Source organism: Marmota marmota, unplaced genomic scaffold, assembly GCF_001458135.2.
Source record: "Marmota marmota marmota unplaced genomic scaffold, marMar, whole genome shotgun sequence".
NCBI lineage: Eukaryota > Metazoa > Chordata > Mammalia > Rodentia > Sciuridae > Marmota > Marmota marmota.
In genome coordinates, this window is record NW_026006039.1 from 105623 (window position 1) to 124068 (window position 18446).

Sequence of the window (18446 nt, forward strand, 5' to 3'; positions counted from 1 at the left end):
TTATGTCTTGTTGGTGTATGGTTCCCTTGAGCAGTATGTAGTGTCCTTCTTTATCCCTTTTGATTAACTTTGGCTTGAAGTCTATTTTATTTGATATGAGTATGGACACTCCTGCTTGTTTCCGAAGTCCATTTGAATGATATGATTTTTCCCAACCTTTCACCTTCAGTCTATGTATGTCTCTTCCTATCAAATGCATCTCCTGTAGGCAGCATATTGTTGGATCTTTTTTTTTTTGATCCATTCTACTAGCCTGTGTCTCTTGATTGGTGCATTTAAGCCATTAACATTTAGGGTTACTATTGAGATATGGTTTGTACTTCCACCCATATTTGTTTATTTATGTTACTTAACATGATTTGTTTTTCCTCTTTGATTATTTTTTCCCTTTACTGTACTACATCCCGCTGTTGGTTTTCATTATTATATTCCATTTCCTTTTCCTGTAATGTTTTCCCAAGGATGTTTTGAAGAGCTGGTTTTCTAGCTGCAAATTCCTTTAACTTTTGTTTATCATGGAAGGTTTTAATTTCATCTTCCATCCTGAAGCTTAATTTCGCTGGATACACAATTCTTGGTTGGAACCCATTTTCTTTCAGCATTTGAAATATGTTGTTCCAGGATCTTCTAGCTTTCAGAGTCTGTGTTGAAAGATCAGCTGTTATCCTGATTGGTTTACCCCTAAATGTGATCTGCTTCCTTTCTCTTGTAGCTTTTAAAATTCTCTCCTTATTCTGTATGTTGGGCATCTTCATTATAATGTGTCTAGGTGTAGATCTCTTATGATTTTGCACATTCGGCATCCTGTAGGCTTCTAGGATTTGGGATTATTTTTCATTCTTCAAGTCTGGGAAGTTTTCTCGTATTATTTCATTGAACAGATTGCTCATTCCTTTGGTTTGGACCTCTATACCTTCCTGTATCCCAATAACTCTTAAGTTTGGTCTCTTTATGTTATCCCATATTTCTTGGATGTTATGCTCATGGTTTCTTAACAGTTTGCTGAGCTGTCTATGTTCTTTTCAAGTTGAAATACTTTATCTTCATTGTCTGATGTTCTATCTTCTAAGTGTTCTACTCTTCTGGTAGTACTCTCATTTGAGTTTTTAATTTGGTTTGTTGCTTCCTACATTTCTAGGATTTCTGTTTGTTTGTTTTGTATAACCTCTATCTCCCTGTATACTTTATCTTTTGCTTCTTGGATTTGTTTATGTAATTCATTGTCAAAGTGATCTTTCATTGTCTGATTTTGCTGTCTAATGTCTTCCTTGAGACTCCAGATCATCTGAAGCATGTATATCCTGAATTCTTTATCTGACATTCCATCTGCTGCAGATATTACCTCTTCTAAAGTTGAGTTGACCTGCATTGCTTGTGGTCTTTTCTTTCCTTGTCTTTTCATACTGCTCACGTTTCTTTCTGCTTTATGAAACTGATGTGTTATTGATTTCCCCCTATATATTTATATTGCTCATGTATAGTGGCAATGTCTCCCTTTTGTGGAGAAAGACAATGTTAACAGTTCTCAATATCAATAATACATCATCTAAGCACACGTTTTCCTTATTACTACATTTATAGCTAGTCTCTATGTCTACAAATGTTGGTTTCAATTATGATTTATAAATATAGTCATTAGTTTCATGAAAGGCATACCATTTCTGGTAGCTTGAAGAAAAGTGAATTCCAGGTGTAGGATGTTATGTTTAGGGGGAAAGGAGTGCGGGTATGGGGTTAATATAACTTAGTATCTTTGGAAGGCTCTAACTAATAGATGGGTGATTTATGGAAGAATGTATAGATTCAAATTCCTATCTGTATTTATAAGATTACTTTACTTATAAATAGTAAAGTTTAGGGGGTTGCAATTGGGATAGAGGGAGTAAGAAGGAGAAAAACATATAACAAGGAAAGAAAGAGAAAAAAGAGAGTGGGAAAAAGAAAATAAGAGAAAAAAGAATAGAAATAAAAAGGGGGGAGGGAGGTGGGGCATATGCAATTCCTCTATGTTATATTATTCTGGCAATTCAGTTATTAAAGACCTTTTTCATGCAGAATTCTTGGTTTCACATATGTTGAGGTTGTGAGGACCAGAGGGGGAAGGGTAGAGGAGACTGGATGAATGGATGAAAAGAGAGAGAGAAGAGAAAAAAAGAAAGAAAAAAAATGTCCCTCAGAATTCTGTTTTGTTTTCTTCCATTTGGTGGCATTGTCTATTCCTAGCTTGAGTCTCTGGGTTCAGGGTGGTTGTGGCAGTCAGTGTGAGAGGACTTGAGCTTCCATCTGTGGCCTCTCTACTCTGATCCGCTGTAGAACGGAGCTGGTAGCCACGCACACTTGTTGTTGGGTTTTAAGGGTTGGTGGGATTTTCCAAGATGAGTTCCATCAGTTTTTCTCATAAGGTGTTTGATGAGGTGGGGGGTGTTGGGGAAACCTTATATTTGTCCAGAGCTTGGTCAGGTGACTGCACAGGTGGGCAGCTGGGCCCCTCATCCAGTTGGGGCGTTCTGTCTACCATGCCAGCAGGTGGCTGTGCCCCCTCTCTGGGCCACATGGTCTGCCTTCCATGCAGGCGGGTGGCTGGGCTCCTCCTCCATTTGGGGTGGTCTGTCTACTGCACAGGCAGGCCGCCGGGCCCCTCCTCCAGTTGGGGTGGTCTTTCTACAATGTCAGTGGGCCGCTGGGCCCCTTCTCTGGGACGTGTGGTCTGCCTACCGTGCAGGCGGCAGGCTGCGCTCCTCCTCCAGTTAGGGTGGTCTGTCTACCGCGCAGGCAGGCCGTTGGTCCCCTTCTTTGGGTCACTCAGGCAGCCGATGGGCCCCTCCTCCAGTTGGGGTGGTCTGTATACTGCGCTGGCGGGCCGCTGGGCCTTGTTTAATTTTTTCAAAGAACCAACTCTGTTTCACTGACCCTTTGTATTTTTTAAAATTTTTAATTTCATTAATTTTGTCTCTGATCTTAATTATTTTCTGTCTTCTACTGAGTTAGATATTGTTTTATTTTTCCTATTCAAAGACCTTGAGTTGTAGCATTAGATTATTTATTTTGGATCTTTCTATTTTTTAAAAATGTAGGTACTCAGTGCTATAAACCCTCCTCTTAGAAGTGCATTCATACTGTCCTTTTGATAAGATTTCAATATGTTCTGTTCTCATTTGTTTCTAAGGATTTCTTGATTTCTTCTATTATCTATTTCTCATTTAAAATAATATTGTTCAGTCTTCATGTGTTTATGTGGTTTTTATAATTTCTCTTGCTATTCATCTCTAGTTCAACTCCATTATGATCTATTAGGGGCTAGGGATGTGGCTCAAGTGGTAACACGTTCGCCTGGCATGCGTGGGGCACTGGGCTCAATCCTCAGCACCACATAAAAATAAAATAAAGATGTTGTGTCCACCGAAAACTGAAAAATAAATATTAAAAAACTCTCTCTCTCTCTTTCTTCTCTCTCTCTTTAAAAAAATTGATCGACTAGGATGCATGGATATATATACATATATGTATATATATATATATAAGCAATTATATATATATACACACATATATGTATATATATCTTACTATCTTTTAATAAGATATATATCTTAACAATTATATATATAATTACACAATAATATATATATATATATGTGTGTGTGTGTGTGTGTGTGTGTGTTTGTATATATATATATAAAATTGATAAGATATTGTGACTTAGAATATGGTATATTTTGAAAAATTTCCATAATTTTTCCAAAATTTACTTTCTTCTCAGAAATTGAAGAAATTTCTTCAATTTCTGAGACGAAAGTAAATTCAGCTGTTTTTGTGTGAAATATTCTGCGGTTATCTGTTAGGTCCATCTGATTTATAGCATTTATTTAGGTTGAAAATATCTTTATTGTATTTATGTTTGGATTACCTCTCTATTGGTGAAAGGAGTGTGTTGAAATTACCTAGCATTACTGTATTGGGGTCTCTGGGATTTAGTGTCAAGAAGTATTTTATTTATGTAATAATGTGCATTTGAGTCAAATATTTACTATTGCTATATCTTTTTGTTGGATTGTTCCCTTACCAATATGTAACAATATTCTTTGTCTCACTTGCTTTAGTTTTGCTTGAAATCTGCTTTGTCAGGTATGAGGGAATATATTTGTGCTTGTTTTTGGACTCTGTTTGAATGGAATTTTTTTTCTATTCTTTAACTTCCAGCTTGGGGGGTGCCTTTGCATTATGAGATGAGTCTCTTGCAAGCAGAATATAGCTGGATCTTGCTTTTAAATTCATTCTGTCAATATATATCTTTTAATTGGGGAATTGAGATCATTTATATTCAGTGTTATAATTGACAGATGTTATGTCATGCAACATTGGTTTGTTTGCTGCATAATTCAGAATTGATTTTCATTTACCTAGTTGTTCTTCTAGTAAACTTCAACTATTTGGGAGCTTTGAGTTTTTTTTCTTTTTTTTCTGTGTGTAGTAGATCTTTAAGTATTATTTGAGGTGTGGGCTTAGTGATTATGAGTTATTTTATTTATCCTTATCATGGAAAATATTTATTTTTACATAGATTCTTAAAGACAATTGTACTGGATATAGCAACCTTGTCTGACAGTTTTTTTGCTTTTAGAGCTTGGAATATCTCATTCCAAGCCATATTCTATTTTGGATCCAATTTGAAACATCAGAAGTGAATCTTATTGGTTTGTCTCTAAATACTACTTGACATTTTTCTCTTGCAGCTTTTAATATTTTTCCCTTATTTATTTTTTTTTTAGTTTTCGGTGGACACAGAATCTATATTTTTACTTTTATATGGTGCTGAGGATGGAACCCAGCACCCTGTGCATGCCAGGCAAATGTGCTACTGCTTGAGCCACATCCCCAGCCCCTCCCTTATTTTCTATGTTAGGCATTTTGATTATAATGTTTCTTTGAAAGGTTCATTTTGGATCTGGTATATTTGGTGTTCTGTATGCATTCTGTATATGGATGTCTACATCATTTCTAAGGTTAGGAAATTTTCTGGTATTATTTCACTGAAGCAGTTCTAATCCATTTAACCTGACTTTCAAGTTTGGTCTCTTGATGTTCTCCCAGAGTTTTTGTATATTCTGATGATGATTCTTATTTTTTTCCTACATTGCATATTTAGTATTCTTTCCCAAATCCCTTCTGTGGGATGGGCTGGCAGAGAAATAAAAACTAAGAAAAATAGAATGGAGAACCACAGAACCCAGAAAGTAGTTTCAAAGGTGGGGTGGAGATGGGCAAAGCTGACCAGATGGGTTCAGCTTCTAACAAAGAAAGGAGCCCCTGTTTGCTTTACTTATGTTGGAAAACATCAAAGTCTTTCGATAGAAAGTTCTTCACCAAAACAGGATAGAGGCGGGGGCAAGGTAGACTGCTCAGCTCCTAGCAAGTTATGCCCGTCTCCTTTCTGGGGACCTTTCTGTCAGAGCTGAGGGGGAGTTCACTTACATCTGGTGATCTGTCCTGGTGGGCCTGCCATAGGAAGTTCCCAATGCCAGATATACCCCTTCATTGGCTGCAATGCTGAAAAAAGTCCTCATGAGTTTTATGGATGGTTTCCCACAGGGCATATCCTGTCTTAAAGGCCTGAAGGTCTATTTTCTTTTTTTAAAGTGATTTTTTTAAAAAAATAAATGACAGAGGAATGCATTACAATTCTTATTACATGTATACAGCACAATTTTTCATACCTCTGGTTGTATATAAAGTATGTTGACACCAATTTGTGTCTTCATACATGTACTTTGGATGATGATGTCTATCACATTCCACCATCCTTGCTAATCCCCTGCCCCTACCTTTCCCTCCCACCCCTATGCCCTATATAGTATCTATTTTCTATGTAATCTAATCTGATGATGTTACATTCAAGTGAATTTTAAATTTGATTGTATCTTTGATTTTTAGAAGTTCTGACTGACTTCTCCCCAAATGTGTATTTATTTTTGTTTTCTTTTGCTTTGTTTTGTTTCTTAAAATTCTTTTTAAAATTGGTTATTTTTAGTTATATGTAACTTTAGGATTCATTTTGACATAATTATAAAAGCATGGAATATTATTTGTTCAAAATCAATCCCTAATACTTCCCCTTTCCCTCCTCTCCTTCCTTCTGTTTCCTTTCTGATGCTCTACTGATATTTCTGATATTTACTTTAGATATTTTAAAAAATTAGTGTCTCATGGATATACATGATAGTGAGATTCACTGTGGTATATTCATGTATGTACACAGGAAAGTTAAGTCAACTTTATTCAACTGTCTTTCTCTATCCCATACTTTCTCTGCTACTCCACTGACCTTTCTTCTACTCCACTGATCTACTTCATCTACTTCACTCATCTTTTTTCATTTTTTATCCCTCCTTATTTTTCATTAGTTAGTGCATATCAGAGAAAACATTCAACTTTTAACTTTTTTAAAATTTTAATTTGTTCTAATTAGTTATATATGACAGTTGAATACATTTAACTTTTAACTTTTGGGACTGGCTTATTTCACTGAGCATGATAGTCTCCAGTTCCTATCAATTTACCAGCAAATGCCATAATTCCATTCTTCTTTATGGCTGAGTATATTGCATTGTGTATATAAACCACATTTTCTTTATTCATTCATCTATTGAAGGGCACCTAGGTTGATTCCAGAGTTTTGCTATTGTGAATTGTGCTACTGTAAATATTGATGTGTGTTTCAGTCAGCTTTTTTGCTGCTGTGACTAAAGGACCTGACCAACATAGTTGTAGAAGAGGGAAAGTTTATTGGTGCCAGTGGGGGAGTGAGGTTAATGTGGCTTAAGGACCGTGCCTGGTAGGTTGTCCAATTCAACATATGGTTCTTACCCGTCATCGGAAAACTGACCTTTAGGCGTCAGCCTCCTGTCTTTGTTTGATACCAGTGCAATTGGATCATACCTGTCACTGACTACCGGTCCAGCATATAGCCATTGGCCCCCAAATTTTAGACCATCACTAGCAGAAGGGAGGAGGATACAGAAATGCCACGACACCAAGCCAATTGACGGCTCCTTGGGAAAAATTGCATCTCTGGTGACACCAGGAGAACCTCACCCCCCCACTGGTGCATAGACCTATCCACAAGTATGGCTGTATGCTGGACCAGTAGTCAGTGACGTGTATGATCCAATTGCAGTGGTATCAACCTAAGACAGGAGGCTGACGCCTAAAGGTCAGTTTTTCCCATGACGGGTAAGAACCATATGTTGAATTGGACAACCTACCAGGCACGGTCCTTAAGCCACATTGCTTGTTTAATTAATCAGAAGGGGGGAGATGCTGGGAGCCATTAGCCAAGTAGGTATGACAATTTCCTTGCCAGCGTACCCCATGTTGCTTAGTGGAAGGACTCGTGGAAATAGGACATTTTGCAGTGACATTGCATGTAGGTGACCTTGCTCAAGGACCAGGGCGGATTAGGGTGTTCCCGGTTTAGGATAATCGGGTTTAGGGCGTTCCAGGTTTAAGATTATTCCTGCTGGGAATAGGGCGTATCCTGCTGCCTGAGTTCCCCTTGAGTTCTCACGGGATTCAGACAGTATATTTTGGGAGATAGAAGCCCAGTGGAGGTGGATTTGGGCAGAGAACGTGGATTTCTCCAGAATGTGATTGTAGATGGCTGGTGTGAGTTCGGGAATAAAGAGTTGCTGTTTGAATCTACAAGCTGTGTGGTGGCTCGTGATTTGTGCCCAGCCAGACTGCGGCATGAGGGCTCATGGTTTCAGAGGTCTTAGTCTATAGAAGGCTAGCTTCATTCCTCAGGGCTTGAGGTGAGGCTGAACATTGTGGCAGAGTGTGTGGCAGAGGAAAGCAGCTCACATAATGGTGATCAAGGAGAGGGGGGTGGGAGGAAAAGAGACTCTACTTGCCAGATACAATTATACACACACTCTAATTCCCACTTCCTCCAGCCACACCCTACCACTTCAGTTACCACTCAGTTAATCTCTATCAGGGGATTAAATAACTGATTGGGTTGACATTTACAGCCCAATCATTTCTCCTCTGAATGTTCTTGCATTGTCTCAAATGTGAGCTTTTGGGGGACACCTCACATCCAAACCATAACAATGTGGATACATTTTTGTAATATGCTGCTTTCAAATCTTTTGAATATATACTGAGGAGTGGGATGGATCTCAAATTATACTACAGCTATAGTAACAAAACCAGCAAGGTATTGGCACCAAAACAATTATGAAGATCAATGGGATTGAATAGAAGACATGGAGACAAATTTTCATAAATACAGTTATCTGAAAATAGGCAAGTGCCAAAATCATATGTTGGAGAAAAGAAAGCCCTTTAAACAAATGGTGCTGGGAAATTTATATATAGGATATTAAAAGTTGACCTCTGTCTCTCACTCTGAACAAAAGTCAACTCAAAATGGATTTAAGATCAAAATTAGAACAGAAATGCTGCAACTGCTAGAAAAAAATGTAGGCCCAATACTCCAACATGTCAGCATAGAAACTGACTTTCTTAACAAGACTCCTAAAGTAATGTTTTCTCTGATAAGTGGATGCTGATCCATAATGGGGGGCAGGATAGGAAGAATGGAGGAAATATGATTGGGCAAAGTGGGGAGGGGAGGGGGCATGGGGGCATGAAAGATGGTGGAATGAGATGAACATCATTACCTTAGGTACATGTATGATTGCACATATGGTGCAACTCTACATTGTGTACAACCAGAGAAATGAAAAGTTGTGCTCCATTTGTGTACAATAAATTAAAAATGCATCCTGGTGTCATTTATATCTAATCAGAACAAATAAATACCAAAAAAAGACTCCAAAGTGAAAAAAAAAGAAAAATGGGATGGCATCTAATTAAAAAGATTCTTCACAGTGAAGGAAACAAGAGCATGAAGAAAGAGCCTACAGAATGGGAGAAAATCTTTGTCACCTGCTCCTCAGATAGGGCATTATTATCCAGGGTATACAAAGAACTCAAAAAACTAAACACTGAACAACAACAACAACAACAAAACAAAATAAGAACAAAACTCAAACAAATAAAAAGCCCCAACTCCCCCAAATAAAAAACAAATAACCCAATCAATAAATGGGCAAAAGAACTAAACATACTTCTCAAAAGAAGAAATACAAATGGTCAACAAGTATATGAAAAAATTCTATGTCAGGATTACACAAGGAAAAGAGATGGCATACTCAAATGAGGCTACTCAGAAGCTAAACAAATCACTAATCATTTACTCCCTGCCAATCTTTTATTAAAAAGTACACCAGAGTAAGAGGCATGAACTAGAAATTGACTGAACATGTGTATATGGCCTCTTTATTGAAGGAATAAATTTTCATAAAGGATTTATTAACAAATATGTAGTCATGATTAAGGACATCAATAAGAATTGTGATAGTAGTAAGAGATACAAAAATTAGGAGCTATTACCACCTCTTGAACAATAGGGTCAATAGTAGGAAGTAATTTCTCAAGCTTGCAGAAAGAATAGATGAAGGAGAGCAATTGTGTATTTTAGTAGAAAAACATTACAATTCTTGCTAACCTGGCAGAAAGGGAAGAAAAATACTCCAGCATTCTCCCACTTGTACTTTTCAGTCTTTGGCTGGTACCACTCATTGCTTCACCTTAACTGGAAGCTAAACAACAAGGGCACCATTAATGTAGTGCATGCAGGTCAGCCTTATGAAGCAGAGCAGAACAGAGAAGGATAGGAGGAGAGAGCAGGAAAGAAGAATACCCATAAAATTACAGCTGATCCTCAAATTATGATAGGGTTACATCCCAATAAATCCAATATAAGTTGAAAATATTGTAAGTTGAAAGTTCAAGTAACATACCTAACTTACTGAACACCACAGCTTAACCACACTACAAGTACAGGTTGTTTCCCCACACGTGGCTGATGGAGAGATTTGGATTGCTGCCATTGCTCATCATCACAAGACTATCAATTAAAAAAATCAGAATAAAAAATTCAAAATACAAACATAAAAAATACATGAAAAGATTCAATATCTCCAGCAATTAGGAAATGCAAATTAAAACTACACCGAGATTTCATCTCCAGTCAGAATGTCAATTATCAAGAATATAAATAACAATAAATGTTGGTGAATATGTGGAGAAAATGAATACTCACACATTGTTGGTGGAACTTCAAATTGTTACAACCATTCTGGAAAGCAGTATGGAGATTCTTCAAAAAAGTAGGAGTAGAACCATCACATGACCCAGCTACCTCAATTTTTTTTTCCACCCGGAATTGAACCCAGGGGCATTTAACCAGTGAGCAACATCCCCAGCCCTTTTTATAGTTTATTTAGAGATAGGGTCTCACTGAGTTGCTTAGGGCCTTGCTAAGTTGCTGGGGCTGGCTTTGAACTCATGATCTTCTGTCTCAGACTCCTGTGCTGCTGGGATTACAGGCATGCACCACCACGCCTGGCTATCTCTATTTCTTTATTGAACTGTTCTTTTACCTCACTGTCTTAATTCATTCCTTAGATCTTTTAGTTCATTGAACATTTTAATAATCAGCTCTTTTATAGTCTTTCTTTGGAATTTCATCTACGTCTATATCTGTGGGTTTCTTCATTGGGGATTGTGAATTTTGGCAGGAAATTTACCTTTTTCCTCAGTTTTCAGAGGCCTTGATTTTGTGCATTAGTTGAAATGTTTTTTTCCCTATTTTTTGCCTGTGTCCTTTTGAATGCAGTTATCTTTTTTGTTCTAGGGACTTCTCTCTGTTTTTGCTGTATGAGTATATGTCCAAGAGTTGGTCCTGAAGTCCCTCTTTAGTTGTTCCTCTTTGAGCTTGGTCATTGGTTTAGGGTTTTTGTCTCCCTATTCTATGTGTTGAAGCATGGTTGAGGCTTGAGTGGGGCTAGTTCATGTATAGAATGAGGCTCCGTTACATGGCTAAGTATGAGTGTTGCTCAGCAGCAACAGTATCTCTACTCTGTAAACTTGAAGTGTCCCTTCCCAGCCCCTCTTAGAGAAAGAAGGAGCAAGGAATAGCAACAATACTAGCAATCTATGTAAAATCTTAAAATAAATTTTCTGCATCTATTTTGATATCTATAATACTATTTAAGAGAAATGGTGGAGTTAGCATTAATCATCAGCACCACTAAAATACTATGAACTATATCATACATTAAATAGCAGGTATCTACTATGTTGCCTACTGTCCTAATTAATAATCACAACAACATGAGTGGGGGCAGGAATTTCATAAACTATATAATTCTATCATGTAGTGCAATTAAATTTCCTTAAATGAAGAAAAATGGGGTAGAAAGACAAGAGAAAGTTTTAAACATTTAAAAAGTGAACAGAGAGCAGCAGTAGAGAGGTGGCAGATGACAGCTATAAAGAAGGCTGGAGTAAAAATGATGAGAAGTTAAAAAAAATAAAGAAGAGAAAGTGGGAATAGGAAAGTTTGGCTATTTATGGGGGAAGAGAGTAAAGAAGGAGTAAAAAGAGAAACCCAAAACAAGGCATGAACAAACAATTGTAATATCAAAATTTTACCTCACCAAAGTTAAGCCAAGGCAAAATAATAAGCAGATGAAAAAAGAAAACATTTAAAAATGAACCGATCACTGAGGCAAGAACGTACACACACATACACACACACACACAATCATGCAGATTGGAAAAAATAAAAAAAAATTAAAAAAAGGAAAAGGTGGGAGAACAGGAAACATTTCTTAAAAAAATAAAGGGTGAAACCACTGAGGTCAACACTGTTGGCAAAGTTGGATGTTAACTGCTTATGCTGTTGTGACTTTGTGTGTGTGTGTGTGTGTGTGTATTTGTTTTTTTGAGGGGGGCTTTGTGACCCTTGGGTACAAGGCTGGGTGTTGTTAATTCCCACGTCTCTGTGTTTTTCACCAAGTTGTCAGCTGTTGTGGCCAGGAGCCAAAGCTGATTGTAGTAGCTCTGTTTTCTCTCTCATGATATAGGATGGGATAAACTGAGGAGTTCTGACAAATTATATACTTCTATAGTAGGGCTGATGGAGAGTTCTAAATTGGAAATTCCAACAGGTGGTGTTTAGTCTTGGCTGCTATTTGGAAGTCTGTTGGTGGGTATTTTTTAAATTTGTTCTTTTTAGTTTTACATGACAGTAGAATGTATTTTGATATATCATACATACAAGGAGTATAACTTCCCATTCTTGTGGTTGCATAAGATGTGAAGTTGCACTGGTCATGTATTCAAATAAGAATATAGGAAATTTATGTCTGATTCCTTCTACTGTCTTCCCCATTATCACTCCTCCTCCCTTCTTCACATTCTCCCCTGTCCAATCTGGTGAACCTCAACTCCCATCCCCTTGCCTCCCACCTATTGTGAGCCAGCATCCACATATCAGAGAGAACATTTGGCCTTTGGTTTTTTGGGATTGGCATATTTTACTTAGCATGATAGTCTCCAGTTCCATCTATTTACTGTCAAATGCCATAATTTCATTCTGCTTTATGGCTAAGTAATATTGCATTGTGTGTATGTACCATATTTTCTTTATTCATTCATCTATTGAAGGGCACCTAGGTTGGTTCCATAGCATAGCTGTAGTGAATTGAGCTGCTATGAACATCAATGTGGCTGCATCACATTATCCATTTAATTACATCTTTGCCTAATTTCTCTGACTAAAATTTCAAGTACTATAGTAAATAAAAGTTGTGAGAGTGGACATCCTTGCCTTGTTCCAAATTTTAGAGGAAATGGTTTCAGTTTTTCCACATTCAGAATGTTATTGGCTATAGGTTTGTCATATGTAACCTTTATGATGTTGGGGTTAAGTTTTTTTTTTCTCCTAGATTCTACAATGATTTTTAATATGAATGGGTGCTGAACTTTGTTAAAGATTCTTTCTGTATCTATTGAGATGATTGTGTGATTCTTGTCTTTAATTATATTTATGTGGTGAATTACACTTTTTAATCTATGTACTTTTAACCAAACTTGCAACTCTGAAATGAAACCAGCTTGATGAAGCTCCCATGAGCAACTGAAAAGAAAGTGAATTCAACAGTTTTAGGATAAAATATTCTATAGATGTCTGTGATCCATTTGATTTGTAATATTTTTATGTCTGAAGTGTCTTTATTAATATTATATATGATCTTTCTATTTGTGAGAGGTGTGTTGAATGCACCCAGTAATATTGTATTGGGGTCTGACTGAGTCATGAAGTGTTTTATGTAATTGGGAGCACTGATGTTAGGGACATAAATATTTACTATTGTTATATTTTCTTGTTGGATTGTTCCCAGTACCAGTATAAATTTTTTGAACTTCTGATTAATTTTTTGGCTAAAATCAACTACATTGATTAGGGGGCCAAACTGACTATAAAACATTCTTAAATGACAGGAGACACTGAAGCCCAAAATACCTCTCCCAAATGAGTGTTTCTCAAAATGTGGTCTGTGGAATAGCACAACCAAATCTTCTGAAGAACTTGTTTCAAAATATGGATCCTGAGTCCCAGTGCATGAATCAGAATCTCTGGGGTGGTGTGGGGAGAACCAGAGGACCTGCATGTCAGAAAACCTCTCCAGGGGTGTCTGGTACATTCTCTCCTTGAAGGGCAGGCTCAGTGGCCCAGTCAGGAAGAAACTGGCCAGGTCTTTGAATTAACCCTTCCCACTCTTGTTCCTCGTGTGTCCGTCAAAGTTGTACTCCTGGCTTTGACACTTCTCATACTACACATCAGATGACAAAGTTAAATGTGGGTTTCTATTATATGCATATGAGTTAAAAAATCTAACATGCCTTAATTAATTCTGAAAACTCCATAAGATTTTGAAACCATGTATATGAAGCTTGAAGTAAAAGATGACTCTGGGGAAAAATACTGAGTGAGGGAAAGTGTTTGATGCAGGTCCAGATGATTACCCAGGAATGAGGAGGAAAATGCACCCAAAAGCAATCTTGGAGAAAAGGCAGGATGCATTTTATGTCCAGAATACAAACATGCAAATCTATTGAAAATCAGCTGGGATGTGCAGGCCAATCTTTAACACCCTACAAACACAGGCTGAAAAGTACTGGCTGGCAAACATGTTTGGCTAGATGAATGCTTTAAGCAATTCTGGATATTTTGCAACACATGAAAATTAAGATGTTTCTTTTTTTAAAGAAAATTTTTGTCTTTTCCTGGGAAATTTAAATTAAAGTAGAAAAACCAACCACACCCTACACTGGCTGGTGCTGGACAGCAGCTGCTCACCTTCAACCAGACTTGTGCTCCCAGGGCCTCTACAGTAGCTACAGTCTGCTTCACTCATCAGACCAGCTGCTGGGTCACTGCCTACATTGGCCAGTGCTGCAGGGAACCAAGTCACTAATTCAGCCTCTCTGTGCTCTACTCTGCTGCTAGTAAAAGTTCTTGCTACAGAGATCCTTTCCTACCTCTGAGATATTATGAAAGAAGTCAGATAAATGTATGAAAATTACCTCAAATTTGTTATAAAATTCTCATCCTTACATGTCCTTTGGAATCACATGGGGGAACTTTTAAAAACACTCATGCCTAGGTTCCACTTCTAAAGGTTCTGATTTCTTGGTCTAGGTGTAGCCCTCACTATCAGGATGGCATTAAGTTCTCCAGGTGACCCTAATGGACAACCAAGGTTGAAAACTCTAGCCTTCAGAGGATGCAAATTGTTTAATAAAAAGGGTTAACTTTATTCCAACATCAATCTCCAAATAAAAATTTCTTAACTCTCACCTTCAACAATAATTTATACCACCTCTTACTTTTGGAAAAAGGCTATTATTCCAAAAGCCTACTAAATGCCATTTACAAACTGGAAGAGAAGGTCAAAATGTGTTCTGGTTTCTAGCATTCATTTTTTCTCCAAGATAACTGAAGAATAAAACACTGAGGAAAAGAAGGGAAATTATTCCAGGAGACAAGATTCAGGCAGCACAAATAGCTCAAGTACATGAGAGGAGGCTCACAGTGGCAGGCTTGTATGAGAAAGTGCAATTGCTCTGAAATCTATCAATGCACTGAGTAGAAAATTTTCAAATATTAAAAAAATAACAATCTCCCCAAGAATTTCTAGTAATGGTCCAATTTTTATCTTAAGAAGATGAATTCCAAATTATTGCTTCTCTTCAAGCTTTATGTTAGGTAGCATGCGTTCATATTTTGGCTTCTCATCATGGGAAAGTCAATCTACTGTCATCTAATTTTCAAACAATAATATTCCCTTACATTATAGTTGAAAAGCATATTTTCAAAAGGTTTTACATAATAATGGCTTCTATTTACTGGGTTTCTAGGCATCGAGCAGCATGGTGGACGCTTTATATATATATGAACTGTAAGCTGTCCAACAGCCTCACGAGGTTTATTTCATCACCTCTTTTTACAAATTAAAAAAAATGAGCTTCAGGAATATTTAAAATTATGGACATGATCAATGAACTGGTAGATGGATTTGCATTCAAACAAAACTATCTTGTTAGTCTTCACAACCCAGAGGTGAAAGATCTGTGCTTGATTATCCCCACTCTCCCAGTAAAAAAACAGAGTTGAATGGTTTGCTCCATATCAAAGAACAAGTTTCTAGGAGCTACAGCTAGAACCTGCTTTCCACCCTCCATTCTATGTTCTTCTAGAGGATCACAGCACAGTCAGTCCATATTACACTATGAGAGCTATGTTAACAGTGCTTATGCATCACTTGTGGACAGAAATCAAAAATCTTAAACATTGGTATACATATGGCTTAACTTCAACACAGGTCTGGCACATGCTTTTCTGTCTCCAGGCCCCCTAGAAACAGCTAATACAATCAACAACTTTATAAGTTTCAGAATCCTCTCCTGAATCCTATGAACAATCATGCTATTAAAGTACAAGCACCATGACCCCAGGACTTTATCTTGTCTTTAACTGCCCTGGTACTACCACAAACAACCGGCAGGATATACTGAGGAAAAGTGGACATCGTCTCACATGGATCTTTTCTTTATTTATAAAATCATAAAGAGACTGTATCATAACAATCCAGCTAGATGGTCTCGTATCCATGAGTCCCACTACTTGAAGCAAGCTCCAAGGGGAGGGTATCATTTTATGTACTGGCAGAGAGGTCTCCTCTTCTTTAGAACACCAATGCTGTATCTTCAAACCTGCATTCCAGGAACTGTGCCTATGGTGTGTTGTGGCCAAGAGGTCATTGTTGAAAAAAAATAACACATCTGGACACAGCTCCCTGATGATTCTTTATTCAGCTAAGGGGGCACCACACTGTTCTTTTAGCAGCATCTCCATTATTCTAATTCCCTTCTGACTCCCTATCTTAAGAATGTGCCAGCAAAAGTTTCCAAAACACAATTGACAAATCCAGCCCCTGTGATTAAAATCCTGCCTCTTTGAATGAATTCTGTCCAATTTTCCTTCATGGATGCATACTGTGTCCACATAAGACAGTGATTCCTTATAGCCATGTTTCTTCCCTGAGGATTGAGCTATGATTCCTCTTCTAACTGGATAATAGGGACCTTTAAAATACTCACCTTTCTTAAAATTTCTGGAATCACATTCTGGCAGATTGCAATCCTCTCTCTATAGATGATTCCTGTTGATACATCTATTTTTTCCTCCAAGATTTTTTGAGATGACATTTTTTATCCATTCATAGCTTCAGAGGAAGCTGGCGACCACCTGCTTGAAAGGGTACTTGTATACCCGGTGCATACCCACCATGACCCCCATCCCCACCCTGGACCATGCCTCTGCAAGTCCAGGGCTGTCTGAGCTCTGCCTGTGCTGCAGGAGCCCATGCCAGGGCAGCCCCAGAATTTATCTTTATTAAAGTGGTCTTTCACATCCTGTATCTTCTCATTCCTTGGATATTTTATTTTATTAAACAGTTTAATAATCAACTATTTGTATTTTTCTCTGGAATTTCAGCCTCTTTATTATTTGTGAATTCAGTTATGTTGGGGTTGTAAATGTTTGGTGCCTTGTTGGTCTGTTTCCTCATGTTTTCAGAGTGCCTCACCCATAGTGCATGCTCAGTTAGTGGTATTTGAGAGATAGACTTTGGACACACAGTTTTGGAAGTTCCAGGAATTTTCAATGTTTGAGAATAATAATAAAAAATGTTTGAAATCAGCATCATTCTAGACTCCAAAATATACAGTTTACCTGTGGCATGTCATTTACTCAAACAAGTGTGTGTGGGGTGTTACACTGCTGTAGGCTCAGAAATGTAACATTACACCAGGAATTACACCTCCCCAAAAGACTAATTTCTGCAGGTGTCATTCATCAAATAGCCCTATAGGGGAATAATCACAAAGTAGTGGGTAATATGAAAGCAAAATTCAGGAATAATGGGAGGGGACTTCAAGGGAACTGGCCTTGTATAAAAGGGTTGGCTTGGGAGCTGGGTCCCAAATGATGATTTGGAAATTCCAGGCAAAGGACTGTGAAGGATGAAGACATCCCAGGAAGGAAGACAAGTTCAGATTTTTATTTCTACCTAAAGTGGAGTTGGAAAAAGAAGTGAGTGCAAGATGGATCCTTAATCCTAAGTATGTGTGGGAAGCTACTGAATGGGATTAGGTAGTTCCAGAGGGTTGACATTGTTTCTAACATGTCACTCTGGTTTGAATGATTAAGAGGGAAACAGGAATAGCAAGAGTTTGCAAAGCTTTGGGCAAGACACCATTTTACTAGATAACTTATTTGGTCCTTTGGATTCATTCTTTACCCTTCTCTACCTGCCAGGAAGCAGGACTGGATTTCCATCAGTGAGTTTTCATCCCCTCTGGTTTCCACTGGGTTTTGCCAAGGGGGTGCACCAGTAGGAGCTAGGAGGGAGAGAGGAGCCTGAAGTCAGAATATGATCACTCATCCCAAGTAATGCAGGCAGGCTATGTCCCTTGTTTCCTTAACTTAAGTTGACAGCTTGAGACAGCAGCTTTGTAAATGGCCCTTTTATTATTCTCTTAACAAATTGTTCAATTTGAGCATGTTTTTCCAGCACCCTAATCAACAGGGATGGTGACTTGAAGTAAGGCAACAATGATGAAGCTGGAGAGAAGTGGGCAAATTTAAATTCATATTTAGGGACAGTTTGTGAGTTCTGTTAATCAATTAAATTATATTTTCACTTTTAAATTATATAATGGAGGGATCTTGGTTATTTTGCTAATTTGTGTCCTTTGCGAAAGGAGACAGGCATTAAGAAAGCGGTGCAAGAGATTTGGGAGAAAAATTTCTTGTGAAAGATGAGGGGAGAGGAGCTGGTATAGGAAAAGAGTGTTTTCAGATTATGATGGGCATCAGACCCTGAAGGGAGAGTAGGAAGGAAGGAGGAGAGGAAAAATCTCTTGCTGTAGTAAAGTTTTCAGGTAAGGGGGAACCCAAGAGACTCCCT

General features: G+C 37.8%; 1 pseudogene; it reads right to left on the reverse strand.

The window, feature by feature from the left end:
* Nucleotides 1-16264: 16264 nt before the first annotated feature.
* On the reverse strand, nt 16265-16774 carry LOC107161081 (annotated as a pseudogene).
* Between the last annotated feature and the right edge of the window lie 1672 nt (nt 16775-18446).